A 12308-nucleotide genomic window follows, 5' to 3' on the forward strand; every position below is an offset into this window, starting at 1 on the left:
AAGGGAAAAAAAAAAGGAAAGATTATAAGCATCTGAAGAAGCTTGTCAATGGATTTGCACGTGAAGGGAAGAATCATACGAGTCCAAAACAAGATTAGCCCCCACTGGGACACACCATAAGCGAAACCCATGTGCTCCCCTTCTCGCTAGACTCCAATCTCAGCCATGTTCATAGCACAGACAAACACAGCGAACTTTGGAGCTAACAGCAATTTCAAAGAAATAACCAAGCATGGTGAACAAGCCTCAGGTAGATGCAGTGATGAGACCGGCTGGTTATGCCATTGCTATAGCCAGTCTAAGGAGGCCATCTTCGTGCCCAAAAGATTTTTTTTTTCTTTGTTGTCTTTATTCTGTGTTCACCAAAAAAATGTCACCAACTTTATTATTAGAAGATGGGAATATTAGGTCTAACCTGAGCTTTGCTGTTTTGTAGGCCTGGAGTAGCCTTTCGTACTCTTGTTTCATTCATTATCTCAATGACTTACAACTCTCTCTCTCTCTCTCTCTCTCTCTCTCTCTCTTTCACTGACGGAAAAAAAAAAGCTCAAACTCTCAGTTGAGTCAATGATGCCTCGTCAAGGCTACAGAATTCGACCTCCTCAATGAGAAATTCAACCGAGACAGAAGCAGCTTCTACTAAAAACGGTAATTCTATTTCTAGCAACAAATTCTCTTCTCGGGTTCTCCTGAGATTGCAGCAAATCACATTCCAAATACCCAAGGGCTGCTAAAGTAGGTTCAAACATGGACCTTTAACATATTCAAAGAGACTTTAGCATTCCTGCTATTTGGCTAGCAGATTTGAATAGATGAAAGAGCCTTCTTCAAGAACAATTCAGTGATACGGTCTGATTCTTGGACCAAAAATTTGCATTAATGATATCATTCCATTAGCACAACCATCCGTTGGACCTCTGCTATCCTTCCATTAGTGATTCTATGGACTTCTATTGCTTGGCGCCGTTTTGCTAAAAAGTTAAAAAAGAAGAAAGAAAGGGAAAAAAGAAGATGTTGTGGCCCTCTATTATTTCATGTCCAATGAGAGAATGCATTGATTAGGTCTCAAGATCATCAAAAAGAAAAGAGTATTTCTCAATATCAGCAACAGTCCAGTTAAGCTGAGAGTTAGCACAGAGCAGCTTGGATTATTTTCCTAATTTCATCACAAGAAAAGAGAGTAAGCTCAAATGGAGCAATTTTGGCTGTCACAGCTGATTTTGTCCATCTTATATCAGTGACAGTGCTCACTATATTGGATATTATATTGTTAAAAAAAAAAAAAGACAGGAAAAGCAAGAGGAAGAATTAAGGATCGCTGAAGTTTAACAGCTGGAACATTTGCTTCCATATTTTATTATTATAGCATTTTAAAAGAATGACATTCTGTGGAAATTCCTTCAAAAAAAGTAGGCATACTGTGGGATTTTTTTTTTTTTTTTGAAGGAAATCATGTAAAACTTTCTCAACAACCATTTCAGTGGTTAGTGTGGATTTGTCGTGGTTTAACAACCACATAACTCCGTGCCTGATATCCAAAGAGGACGAACAGAATCATTTGGTCCCTCCTCGAGGTGGGGGAGAGAGATGGAATCGAAAGCTCCCGGACTTTCCTTAGAACACAGCATGACAGGGATTACCATGTGGTTTCCGATGAGAGGTTTGCACGCAAGAGTTTGGTAGTTAAAGACAACCACTGCTCTCATTGTCCTCTTGATAACTCCTGGACTAGAGTTCTCACGTGGATGGCAGGTCCCCCTCCAAGTAAACCTACAAACTTGCCATCAATCATTGGGCCTAGGTGTCTTCTTAGGTGACCACGTCGACACCGACGACACCTCATCTTTCCCTTGTCTTGTGGTGCATGGGGTTGGCACTCCACTCCCATCAATCTTGTCATTAGAAACCCCACCTCATATTAAACAAAGGATTGTGTGGACCTTCTCCCCGGCATTTGGGCTGAGTGCATCCCATGACCTTGGAGGGACCCTTTCGAAGAGTCGAGGCCAAACCAAAAAAGAAAAAAGAAAAAAAGATGCATGTATATCCAATGCCCCATCAAACACCATTCAGAAGCACCATTTTAATCCAAAGTATTTGGTCGCATGCCTAGCTCCAACCCAGTTACATTTTCTAACTCTTTTTTATTCATATTTTCTTATATTGATCATTTCATTTCATGTAAGAACAAATAGTAGCAGATTGAAAGTGGTAACGTTGGAAAGGTATTGGGAGGAGAGGTGTCTAGCTAGAGAAGAAGCTAAAAGAGAAGAGAAGAGAAGAGAAGAGAAGAGAAAGGTCATTGCCATAACCATCAGAAGAGAGAGTACTTTGGGGGCTGGATTCATGTGGTGGCATTTATAGAGGGTTCGGTGTCTTCTTCTTCTACGAGCACATGGGATGGGGGCTGTCCTTTTAGGTAGGTTGCGAAGAGCAAAGGGTGAACGTGCCGCCATGTGCTCCACCAGAACGCACCTTATATACTTCCATTCCCCCTTAGAGCTTCTGCTTAAAAGTCATTAATTCGAAGTTCTTTAGTTATCAAATCCTTTAGAAACTCACTCACTCTAGGACCTAGTTATTGGGTACATTTATTTCCTTCAGGACTGTATATGATCTTTTCTTTTTTCTTACTTTCCGAATTAAGACTTCGGTTATTCCAAATATTTCCCTCTCCAACTTTCAATCATTTTTGTTTGTGGGCTGGCCTCCACATGCGAAAGGACTGCTTGGGATGGATGAGCCTCGGCGCTTTAATGAGACAGCGGTAGGAGAAAGTTTTGGCTCTTCTGCCCTTCCAACCCTCCCTAAGTGCTTAAATGGAGGTCGCACAGCTCAATCCTCGACCATACTGAAGCTCTTAGGGCTTGGCAAGGTAACAAATAGCTTTCTCCTCCTACTTCCTGGCCACCTTCTTTATTATCTGTGTCTATCCTCAATCTCTATTCTCTGTAACATATTCTTAGTTCTTCCACTTTCCTTGTCATCAGCATTGTTTCTTCTCTCCTCCATTGCTATAAGAATTAAGTCCTCCTCTATTCAATGCATTACTGCTGCAATCGTTGTTTCAAACTGATTCTTTAATCAAAAGAAAAGGAAAAAAGAAAAGCATGTTTCAACTGATTCATTAATTTAATATCACTGATATCTTGCTACAATCCTGCTGGTTAATTTTCATGGCGGTCGATGTCGTGTCTTTTGTTGTTAGTTATATAAGTAGCAAGTAGTAGTGTCTATTCTTGTGATTTGCATAGTTGCCATCTTCTTCAATGCAGTTCTCCTTTCTTCGATGGAGAAGCAGCAAAGAAATAAGCAAAGACGGGCGTATTCGGTCAAACCAAATGCCTTATCATGTGCAAACTTCTCGCAGAAGTACATCAGTTATCTCTTGCCAGCTCTTCTAAATGTCACCGAGCATTGGCTCCTCAGGCAGAAACAAAGATAATAACATCAAGAAGACCATCAGATATGAAGTAGACATGGCACTAGCACTGTCGACTGGTGAGTTCAGATGGAGCCGTGCCTTAAGACGCAAACTCGAGCAAGGCATGGACCCAAGAAAACTTCATAACACTGCCACACTCGGAACAACCACCAATAGTACTTTTAATATTGAAATGCTTGGCCAATTCTTGGCATGCCCAGGAATTCCTAGGTCTGTCGATAATGCTGAGAACCAGATGAACTTAAAACCAAATTCTAAACTAAATGAAGCAAGCAGGTTGAGAACAATCGGCCAGCGGCAAGGTGCTCGGAGAGAGGAAATCAGAAGGGAAGAGGAGATTGATGACCACATGAAGATACTGAGATTGCTTTTACCTGGTGGGAATGAGATGGGGTTAAGTGAATTGCTCTCTGAGGTGGAGAGTTACGTGGTATGTCTGCAGTTGCAGGTGAATATTCTTAGGACTCTTGTTGGTCCACACTTAAATATTAGTACTCGTGGCCTTGGTCTCATCAAGGACTATTTCATGTTAAAAAGCAAAGTTATATACTTTATTCATGTTTATATTGTGAGCATGTGAGAGAGTAAATAGAATGTGAGAGATAGGTGGAGACTATTATTGCAACTGAGTAGGCTTTCGTTGGCAAGCTACATTCAACTATGTACGTACTCAAGTTTGTTTTAGTAATGATGGTGCAGCTTTGTAAGTAATGTGTTATACCATTCTCTCCTCTCAAAAAAAAAGAAAAAAGAATTGTGATATCATTTCCAACTTATAATAATGGTGGACATGATATTAGGAGTTTTCTTCTTTCTGCACTGTGAATGATATCATTTCCAACTTATAATAATGGTGGACATGATATTAGGAGTTTTCTTCTTTCTGCACTGTGAATGATATAGAGTATGCCTCGCAGATGCTATGCTTTGCAAATAAGAATATGAAACAAACTATAGAAGGTAACATGCATTTATCTACAACAGGCCATTTGATTAATATGATGCACCACTTGACTGCCCAAATTCCATTGATTGTCTTATCGGCATGGTTTCACAGTAAAGTCCTTCAAGACTCAAGATGTCTGAGTTAGACAGCTCGACCACAGTAGAGTAAGTTTATGCTGAAATTGAATTGATGGAGCTAAATAATTGTCCAACCACCTAATTCCCATTTCTCAAAAAAATTGAAAAAAAAAATAAAGGAGAAAACCAAGTCTGAAAAAATAAGGGAGTTGGTAACTTAATGCTTGGAGTGCTTTTAAGCAGATATGAGGGATTTTTTAAATACTTGGAAAGCTTTCTTTCCGGTAAAACAAAAGATAAATCTTATTTGAAAATAGACCAGTCAACCAAATAGTATATAGTCTAAAAAAATTCTAAATGTTATGCAAAATTTGTTCACTGTATTTCCTGCAGGTAAAGATTTCAGAAAATATGACTACAGCCATAAAGTCACCGATGAAAGATGCATTGACTCAATGACCATACATAAGGTTATAACGATACAAGATTTATGTTTCATAACTTTCTTCTAATGTTTCTTTAGCATGAATTATTTTTTGAGTTTTTTCTTAAGAAAAATATTAGCATGTGTTTTGTTTGATTATTTTTTATAATCTAGCAGACTAGATATCAAGAAAGGACAAAAATGATAATAGTAGCTACTTTAAGATTCATTGCTGCAACAATTTGCATATTTCTTAATCCAGAATAAAAAAAATCTAATTGCATTGATGCAGCTATCTGCATTGCAATAAACATAATTAGGTAATCTTTAGATCTAGCCCTTTTTTGAGGAAAAAATCTACCTATGTTTTAATGAACAGGATACTTGCTTTAAGTGCAGCAAAAATGTTCTAAGGAAACCAATCAAAAACTCAAAAGAAACATTTCCAGCCGTTGCTCCAAAATGCTACTTGCCTAACTGCTACTCAGATGTGAGATTAAGACACCAGTGTTTTGGGAAAAGTGGCAATATATGTAGATCAGACTTAAATCGATCCCTTGCTTCCCTATCTCACCTATTGCGACATATCTTTTCTTCTTCCAATAATATACCTATTCATATCTCTTCCTGTCATCTTCAATGTAAAGCTATTCGTGCACTTTTATCTTCCAGTGCATGCTACTTCATGTGCTTCCTTGTTGCAGAAATCATTTGCTCGGCACCGTTTCGATTCTGTTAAGCTGGTCCACATTCTTACAATGTTAATCTCTCCATCTAAAAATGATAAAATAGCCTCAAACTGATCCTTTTTGTATAAGCCTACAATTAAGCAAATTTCCAGGCTTTCATTAATGCAAAACCAGATGCCTTTATGAGGTGATGAGACTAAAAGCACTACTGTATATAGTTTAAGTATTGAGGCAGGAGTAAGAGCATCATCAGACTTCAAACAGAATGGTTATTTGCAATCGATTCCAGATTTAAAAGGCCCTTCTCGGTCCTCTCCTCTTTGCTAGTTCTATGCATACAACTTTTCGATACGCCCTTTGATTTCTAGCATCATTGCAAACAACTCTCATTAATCAACTTATAATTCAGATATGTTTTTGGATCATTTTGTGCAAGACGCTTGGTTACCTTTTCTCATTGACTGTTATATCTAAAAAAAAGTTGAAGGGCATAGGAGCAAAATATCAGAGCTTGATATGAACTAGCTATCATATGGAAGAGTTGAAAAGGAGGGTAATCATTCTGAAGTTTTTCTTCTTCTTCTTCTTCTTCTTGAGGAATCGCTGGTCTGAAGAAAACGGTGCGAGCATTATTACTCAAGGAAGCATAATTCAGAACCAAAAGTGCCTCCATATGCCTCAAGCCTTGCCAGGAGAGCATCGGAGAAGGACATAACACAGTGGGAGCTAAATTGCTAAAAGCAGGGATATTTTTTTTTTCATTTTATTTTTTTAGGTGTTAAAACCATGGATGTTTAGAGAATGCAGGATGAGCTTGGCGTTTCTATTTGGAATAAACAGTTTTGACTGTCAAGCATTCAAAAACAAAAACCCAAGCATTGCTTAACTCACGTCAGATAACATCAACAATGGTACTCAAGGAGATGACTAAATAGAAGAGACTGCTGAAGCCCTTTGAGATTTAGCAACAGACTTGTGACTTTGCTCAAAAATTTATACCTATGATTCCATCCTGCTTTCGTTGCGATTCATGCTCTGATAAACCTAGAAATCTATACTATATCAGAAAGAGCAATAGCGTCCTTTAGGTCCGTCAAATTTTCAAATAGCCCCAAATTCCTCTCTTTCTGCCCTAATTAACGAACCCATTACCGCTCTATCTCCATCTCCCTCCCCCTCTCTAACAACCTAACACCACCAATATGTATCTTCATTTTATCCTTTTTAAATTTTTATGTTATTTTTTATTTATTATTATTTACTATTTTTTATTTTTTCTGAACATCGCAGCTACCTATATGCTAATTTGTCAAAACTGATAAAATATTTTAAAACCAAGGGGAGTTTATTGATGAACCTAGCATGACTTGTATGCTATCAACTTATGACTACTTCTTAGGGGCCAAGCAGAGAGAGAACACAGTTAAAAACCGCATATTGAGCTTATCTTATATAGTCAATTGAATCTGAACTTGAAAGAAAACAACAAGAATGAAACAGGCTTTTTCGTGCTATTTCAGTTTGACATGTAGGTCAACCGTTCCAATAAAGATTCATTAAAGATCACACGCAACTACATGGAGTTCATAAGAACAAGTGGACTTCAGTTCCCATAACATAATATGCAAAATTACTTGATTAGTTCCTAATAACAGCCATGAAGTACAATAGGTTAGTGCTGTTAATCTATAATCATGCGGAGCTTATGGAAGCCATTGACTGTTGCTACTTGGATCTGAGGAAAACTAATAACAGAGCATAAGAGTTCCCTATCCTTTGTCAAGCATTCCTTTGCATGCCATCATACTGTGTAGTTCTGTTGGGCGGTGTCAATATCAAGCCCTTTCATCTTGGCCATTGATTCCACATGGCCCTTAAGTGCGTGCAGCTCCCTCAGCCTGCAAATTATGATCAGAAGATGGCAAGATTCTGATTAGAACATAAAAAGGCTTTTGAAAGTAATTTTTTTTTTTTTTTTGCTAAAACAGATATTTCATACATTTCGAGTATGGATATATCCAACAAAATCAGAAAACAACAAGTCATAGAGTGTTCTAGGCAACTCTCCCTGCCCGGCCCACAAGGTGCCTCCAGAGTGGCAGGCCACATATACAACCACCTAGTCCGTCGCTCCGTTGGCCTCTCTGAACACATGCTTAGCCTGAAAGGCCATTTCATCTCTCACCATCGCCCAAATGTCTCGAAGCAGGAGGTATCCCCCTTCAACACCGCAAGGACCCCCTTGACCTAGCTGATCACGGTGGCCAAGTCACCCTCCAATATAATCGAGCTAGCCTGTAGCACTCGTCGCGCATGACACAGGCCAGCCCAAACCAACTTTGACTCTGTTCCAAAACCAACGTGTCGAAGATTTGACAGCCACCACCCTGGAGTTCGGGCCCTGATGACAAATCTAGCACCTTCCCTCCTGCCTTTGTCCAAAATAGAACAATCAAATTTGATCTTGAGGAAACTCAAGGATAGGAGCTCCTAGATGAAAAATACCATACAAGGCCTTCCCTGAGCAGAATGGGGGCCCCAGGTGTTCCGATTTTGATAGTAATTTTAATTAAAAGAATTAAATCCATAAAAGACATGAGGGTCATTAAAGTCATGTCTCAGGCATCCTGAATGAGCCACACTAAATTGGAACCCACATCAGTATCCTCTTGATGCAAAGAGTTCTAGGAGATGATGAGTTAGGATACTTGCCGGTTCAAGTATTCAAGCATCCTTCAAAATGATATCGGAAAGTTATTTTCACAAACAAGATTTTTCTGAACATTATAGCATGTGCAGGAGAAACAGCCAAGTAATCCAACAAAAGCCATGTACCTTGCAGCCTCAGCGCATCTCCTAGCTTGCCAAGCAACTTCTGAAAGCTCCCTGTAGCTATTCCTGTCAGAGAAAAGGGTGCTTGTTTCTGGGGCTTGAAGTCCATGTTGAGTCCTTTGCAATGTGGCCCATTGGGCTTCTCTCGTGAAGGAGAGAGAGTGAGGAGAGAGAGTGAGTGACTTGGGAAGTGTGCCGAGGTGCGCCAAACTCGGTGCGGTGGGTGGGGCTTTTCCCCAAACACCTGGGAGGGGTGGACCATGGACGCTGGGGGGGGGGGGGGGAAGGAAAAGGGAAGGGGACGGAGTCGGAGGGAACGAAGACTCCTAAGGGTGCTGGGAAGCGGCAGGGACCTGGGAGGGCGGGATCCTCGCGGTCCTGGTCGGAGGTGGCTAGGGGCTCGGCCCGGCCATCTATGTGGACCACCCACGAGATCTCGGCTGAGGCATTAGAGGAGGTCCAGCGGCGGTTCCCGAAGGTGCTGGAGTTGACGCCGGAGTGGGTGGACATGGAGAGGGAGGTCTGGAGCTCCACGGCGGTGATTGCGAGGAATCTGGGGCGACGTGTTCCGGCGGAGTGGGCAGCTCGGGAGGTGAAAGCGCGAGGGAAGTTGGAGTATGAGGTCGAAGCCTTCCCTATGGCCTCCGGGTACTTTGCTCTTCGGTTCCGAAGTGTGGAGGATAGGGAGGCGATGCTGCTGCGAGGTCCGTGGGTCATTGCCGGGCAGCTACTGGCGGTGGAGAGGTGGCAGCCAGACTTTGTTCCCGGGAGGATGGAGGTTAACAGGGTGTGGGTGTGGCTTCGCCTCCCTGGGCTGCCCCTCGAATACTGGCGCAAGGAGTCTATCTGGGAGATCGCTAATGAGGCCGGCGTTCCAATAGAAGTTGATGCTTTCACGGAGGACCGCCGGCGGATGGGGTATGCGAGGGTCAAGGTGGAGGTGAATGCTAGCTTACCGGTGCGGCCGGGGGTCTTTATCAGGGGGAAGGAAGGGAAGCTGTGGCAGTCCTTCACCTATGAGTCTCTACCGCCGGTTTGTTCCTATTGTGGTCGTCTCGGCCATGGAGGGAATGGGTGCCGAGCTACGACCCCGGAGTCGGCTACGGGCAACGGGGGGTCTGAGGCCAGTGAGACGGGAGGAGGAGTACCTGATCATGGCTCCGGCGGTCAGGCGGTACCAGTGGTGGACGGGACGCGGTGCCGTGTTTTTGGCCCATGGCTTGCCACGCACAGGGTGCCAGTGCCGGCGCGCGCGGGTGCTGGCCCGCCTCCGGCTCGTCAGTCTGCAGCGGCTGAGCCGAGTCCCTCCATCGTGATGTCGACCTCCCCGGAGTCGCCTGTGGACACCGATGGGTGGCAAAAGCCCACCAAAGTGGCCAGGCGGCGGTCGCCGGGGAAGGGGGTGGTGGGCGGTTCGGCGGCTAAGGAGACCGAGGCAACTCATGCCGGCGCGGGTGCCGACTCAACCCCAGTGCAGACTGGGAAGGAAGGTGAACCGGGCCGGGCGGAGTTAGGATGGGCTGGATCTTTTGGGCTAAGGCCAAGCCTGGCGGCCCAAGGCGGGACGGGCTTTGTGAAGTTGGACCAGGCTTCTGCGATCGGGCCTTCCCCGGGCCAGGGCCCAAGCCCGATGAAGCGGGCCAGGAGCCCGGCTCGAACGACCCGGAGCGTCGGGGCGGGTCGAGTGGCGAGCGAGCTGCATCTCATCCGATCGTCGTCCTCCTCCTCTCTTGAAAGCGGGACGACTCGCCGGAAGGGGGAAGGGAGGAGGCACTTCCGGAGTGCCTCCCTGCCACCGGTGAGACCCCCAGTGAGACCCCCCATACGACCGCTGCCGGCGGATGCAGCGGTTAGCGGAGCTGTGGCGGAGAAGGCTCCTCTGCCGAGCGGGACACGAGCGATGGAGAGAGAACCCTCCCCGCGGCTGGCATCGGTCCAAGATGGCGGGTTGGCCCCGGCTGAGGAGCGGGGACCGGAAGGCGTCGTGATGGCCGGGAAGACGGCCGAGATCTTGGTTCGGTGTCCTGAGGTGAGTTTGGTTGGGGGTGATTTGGTTTCCCCTTCTAAACTGACAGGTAAGGGAGTGAAGAAGGTGGGTCTCCCTGAGGTGCCAAGTGGCTCCTCCAAGGCTCCGGGCGGCTGTCTTCTCCCTCAGGCACCGTGGTTGGGCATCCGCTACCCTCTGGAACCGTGGTAAGGAGGGGTATGTCATCTGGTTCCGGACAGGGATCTTCTTCTCCGATCTTGGAGCATGGGAAGGTGGTGGATTTGCTGAGAGCTGCGATCCAGGGGGACGTTTTGGCATCAGGGGAAGGAGGGGTCTCTGTACCCACTGTGATCAGCCCGGCAGGTTTGGGCCAAAACCTCTCTTAATTGTTTTGAATGAAGATACTTTCTTGGAATTGTAGGGGGGCAGCCAAGCCGTCCTTTTTGTCGTCATTTAAGAGATTGGTTCAGCTTCATGGCCTGGATATCTGTTTTCTTTGTGAAACCCGAGTATCGGGAGATGGGTTGCGTCGGGTGCTGCGGCGATTGGCAGTTGATTGGGAAGTGTATGCTGTTGAGTCTCGAGGCTTGTCTGGGGGCATCCTAGTGTTATGGAGACGGGGGATAGTTTCTGTAGATATTATCTGCAATTGTACTCAGCAGGTGGTGTTGGTAATTTCGGAACCGCATAATCCTACCTGGGTTTTGTGCGGGGTGTATGCTAGCACTGACTACCGGACTAGGAGAGTACTTTGGGACGAGTTGACGTGTTTGTTGACTCAGGGAGTGCCGACCATGGTGGTAGGTGATTTTAACTGCATCTTAAGCCCCAGTGAGAAGAGAGGAGGTAGAGCCTATTCAGAGTCTGTGGACAGAAGGGAGTTTCGAGAGGTTTTGGAGAGAAATGGCCTGGTGGACCTCGGGTTTTCTGGATCTCGCTTCACCTGGTGCAACAATCAGCTTGGACATGCTAGAGTGTGGGAGCGGATTGATAGAGCACTTGCTTCCCCAGACTGGATTCAGCGATTTCCATCCTATCAGGTTAGTCATCTAGCCCGCATTGCATCTGATCATTGCCCTCTTTTGATCTCCACAGTGTCGGGGTCCACACATAGCAGCCCGTTTCGCTTCGAGAAGCTTTGGTTGTCATACCCCCAGTCTTGGGATGTGGTTAGGGAGGCTTGGGGTATGCCAGTGCGGGGTGACGCTATGCAGAGGGTGTCGCGTCGGCTGGAGCTTACCAAACAACGCCTTCGCCGATGGAACCGTGAGGTCGTCGGCAATGTCTTTCGGAGGTTAGAAGTGGTGGAGGCTCAGATATCGGAGTTTCAGGGGCGGGAGGATCGAGGAGAGGAGCTCACGGTGGAGGATATGGCGGGCTTACGGCGATCGCTAGCTACCCACCACTCTTTGCTTCGTCAGCAGGAGATCTTTTGGAGACAGAAATCTAGAGTACATTGGGTTAAGGATGGTGACCGAAATACCAGCTTCTTCCACCGGTCGACAGTCATTAGAAGGCAGAGGAACATGATTCGCTCCTTGCGGGTGGGGGCAGGACAGCGAGTTGAGGAGGATGCTGCAGTGAGACAGGTGCTAGTGGAGTTCTTTAGATCGAGATGGATGGAGGATGATGGATCATATGTTACAGGTCACCTCCCCAGGCCGAGGGCCTGCATTGGGGAGACAGAAAATGCAGCTTTGATCCGGCCCGTATCAGAGATGGAGGTGAAGGAGGCGCTATGGAGTCTTGCTGAGGATAAGGCCCCAGGGCCGGATGGGTTTCCACCTTTTTTCTTTCGGAGGTATTGGTACATCATTCAGAGGGGTGTGGTGGAGGCAGTACAGCTTTATTTTAGTCGGTCGGTGATGGCAGATGAGTGGAAGGCCACCTTTATAACATTGATACCGA

The 12308-nt window shown here is 45.2% G+C and overlaps 2 long non-coding RNA genes across 2 annotated transcripts; one reads left to right on the forward strand and one right to left on the reverse strand.

The window, feature by feature from the left end:
* The first annotated feature begins 2274 nt into the window (after nt 1-2274).
* LOC103718040 lies at nt 2275-4210 on the forward strand. The gene is made up of 2 exons (XR_005507648.1): nt 2275-2875; nt 3276-4210. It is a non-coding gene; the product is annotated as an uncharacterized LOC103718040 (long non-coding RNA).
* A 2743-nt stretch (nt 4211-6953) lies between these two features.
* LOC120105255 lies at nt 6954-8561 on the reverse strand. The gene is made up of 3 exons (XR_005507649.1): nt 8417-8561; nt 7581-8314; nt 6954-7479 (listed from the first exon to the last, which is right to left on the reverse strand). It is a non-coding gene; the product is annotated as an uncharacterized LOC120105255 (long non-coding RNA).
* Nucleotides 8562-12308: the final 3747 nt, after the last annotated feature.

The sequence above is a fragment of the Phoenix dactylifera genome, unplaced genomic scaffold, assembly GCF_009389715.1.
Source record: "Phoenix dactylifera cultivar Barhee BC4 unplaced genomic scaffold, palm_55x_up_171113_PBpolish2nd_filt_p 000241F, whole genome shotgun sequence".
Classification (NCBI taxonomy): domain Eukaryota; kingdom Viridiplantae; phylum Streptophyta; class Magnoliopsida; order Arecales; family Arecaceae; genus Phoenix; species Phoenix dactylifera.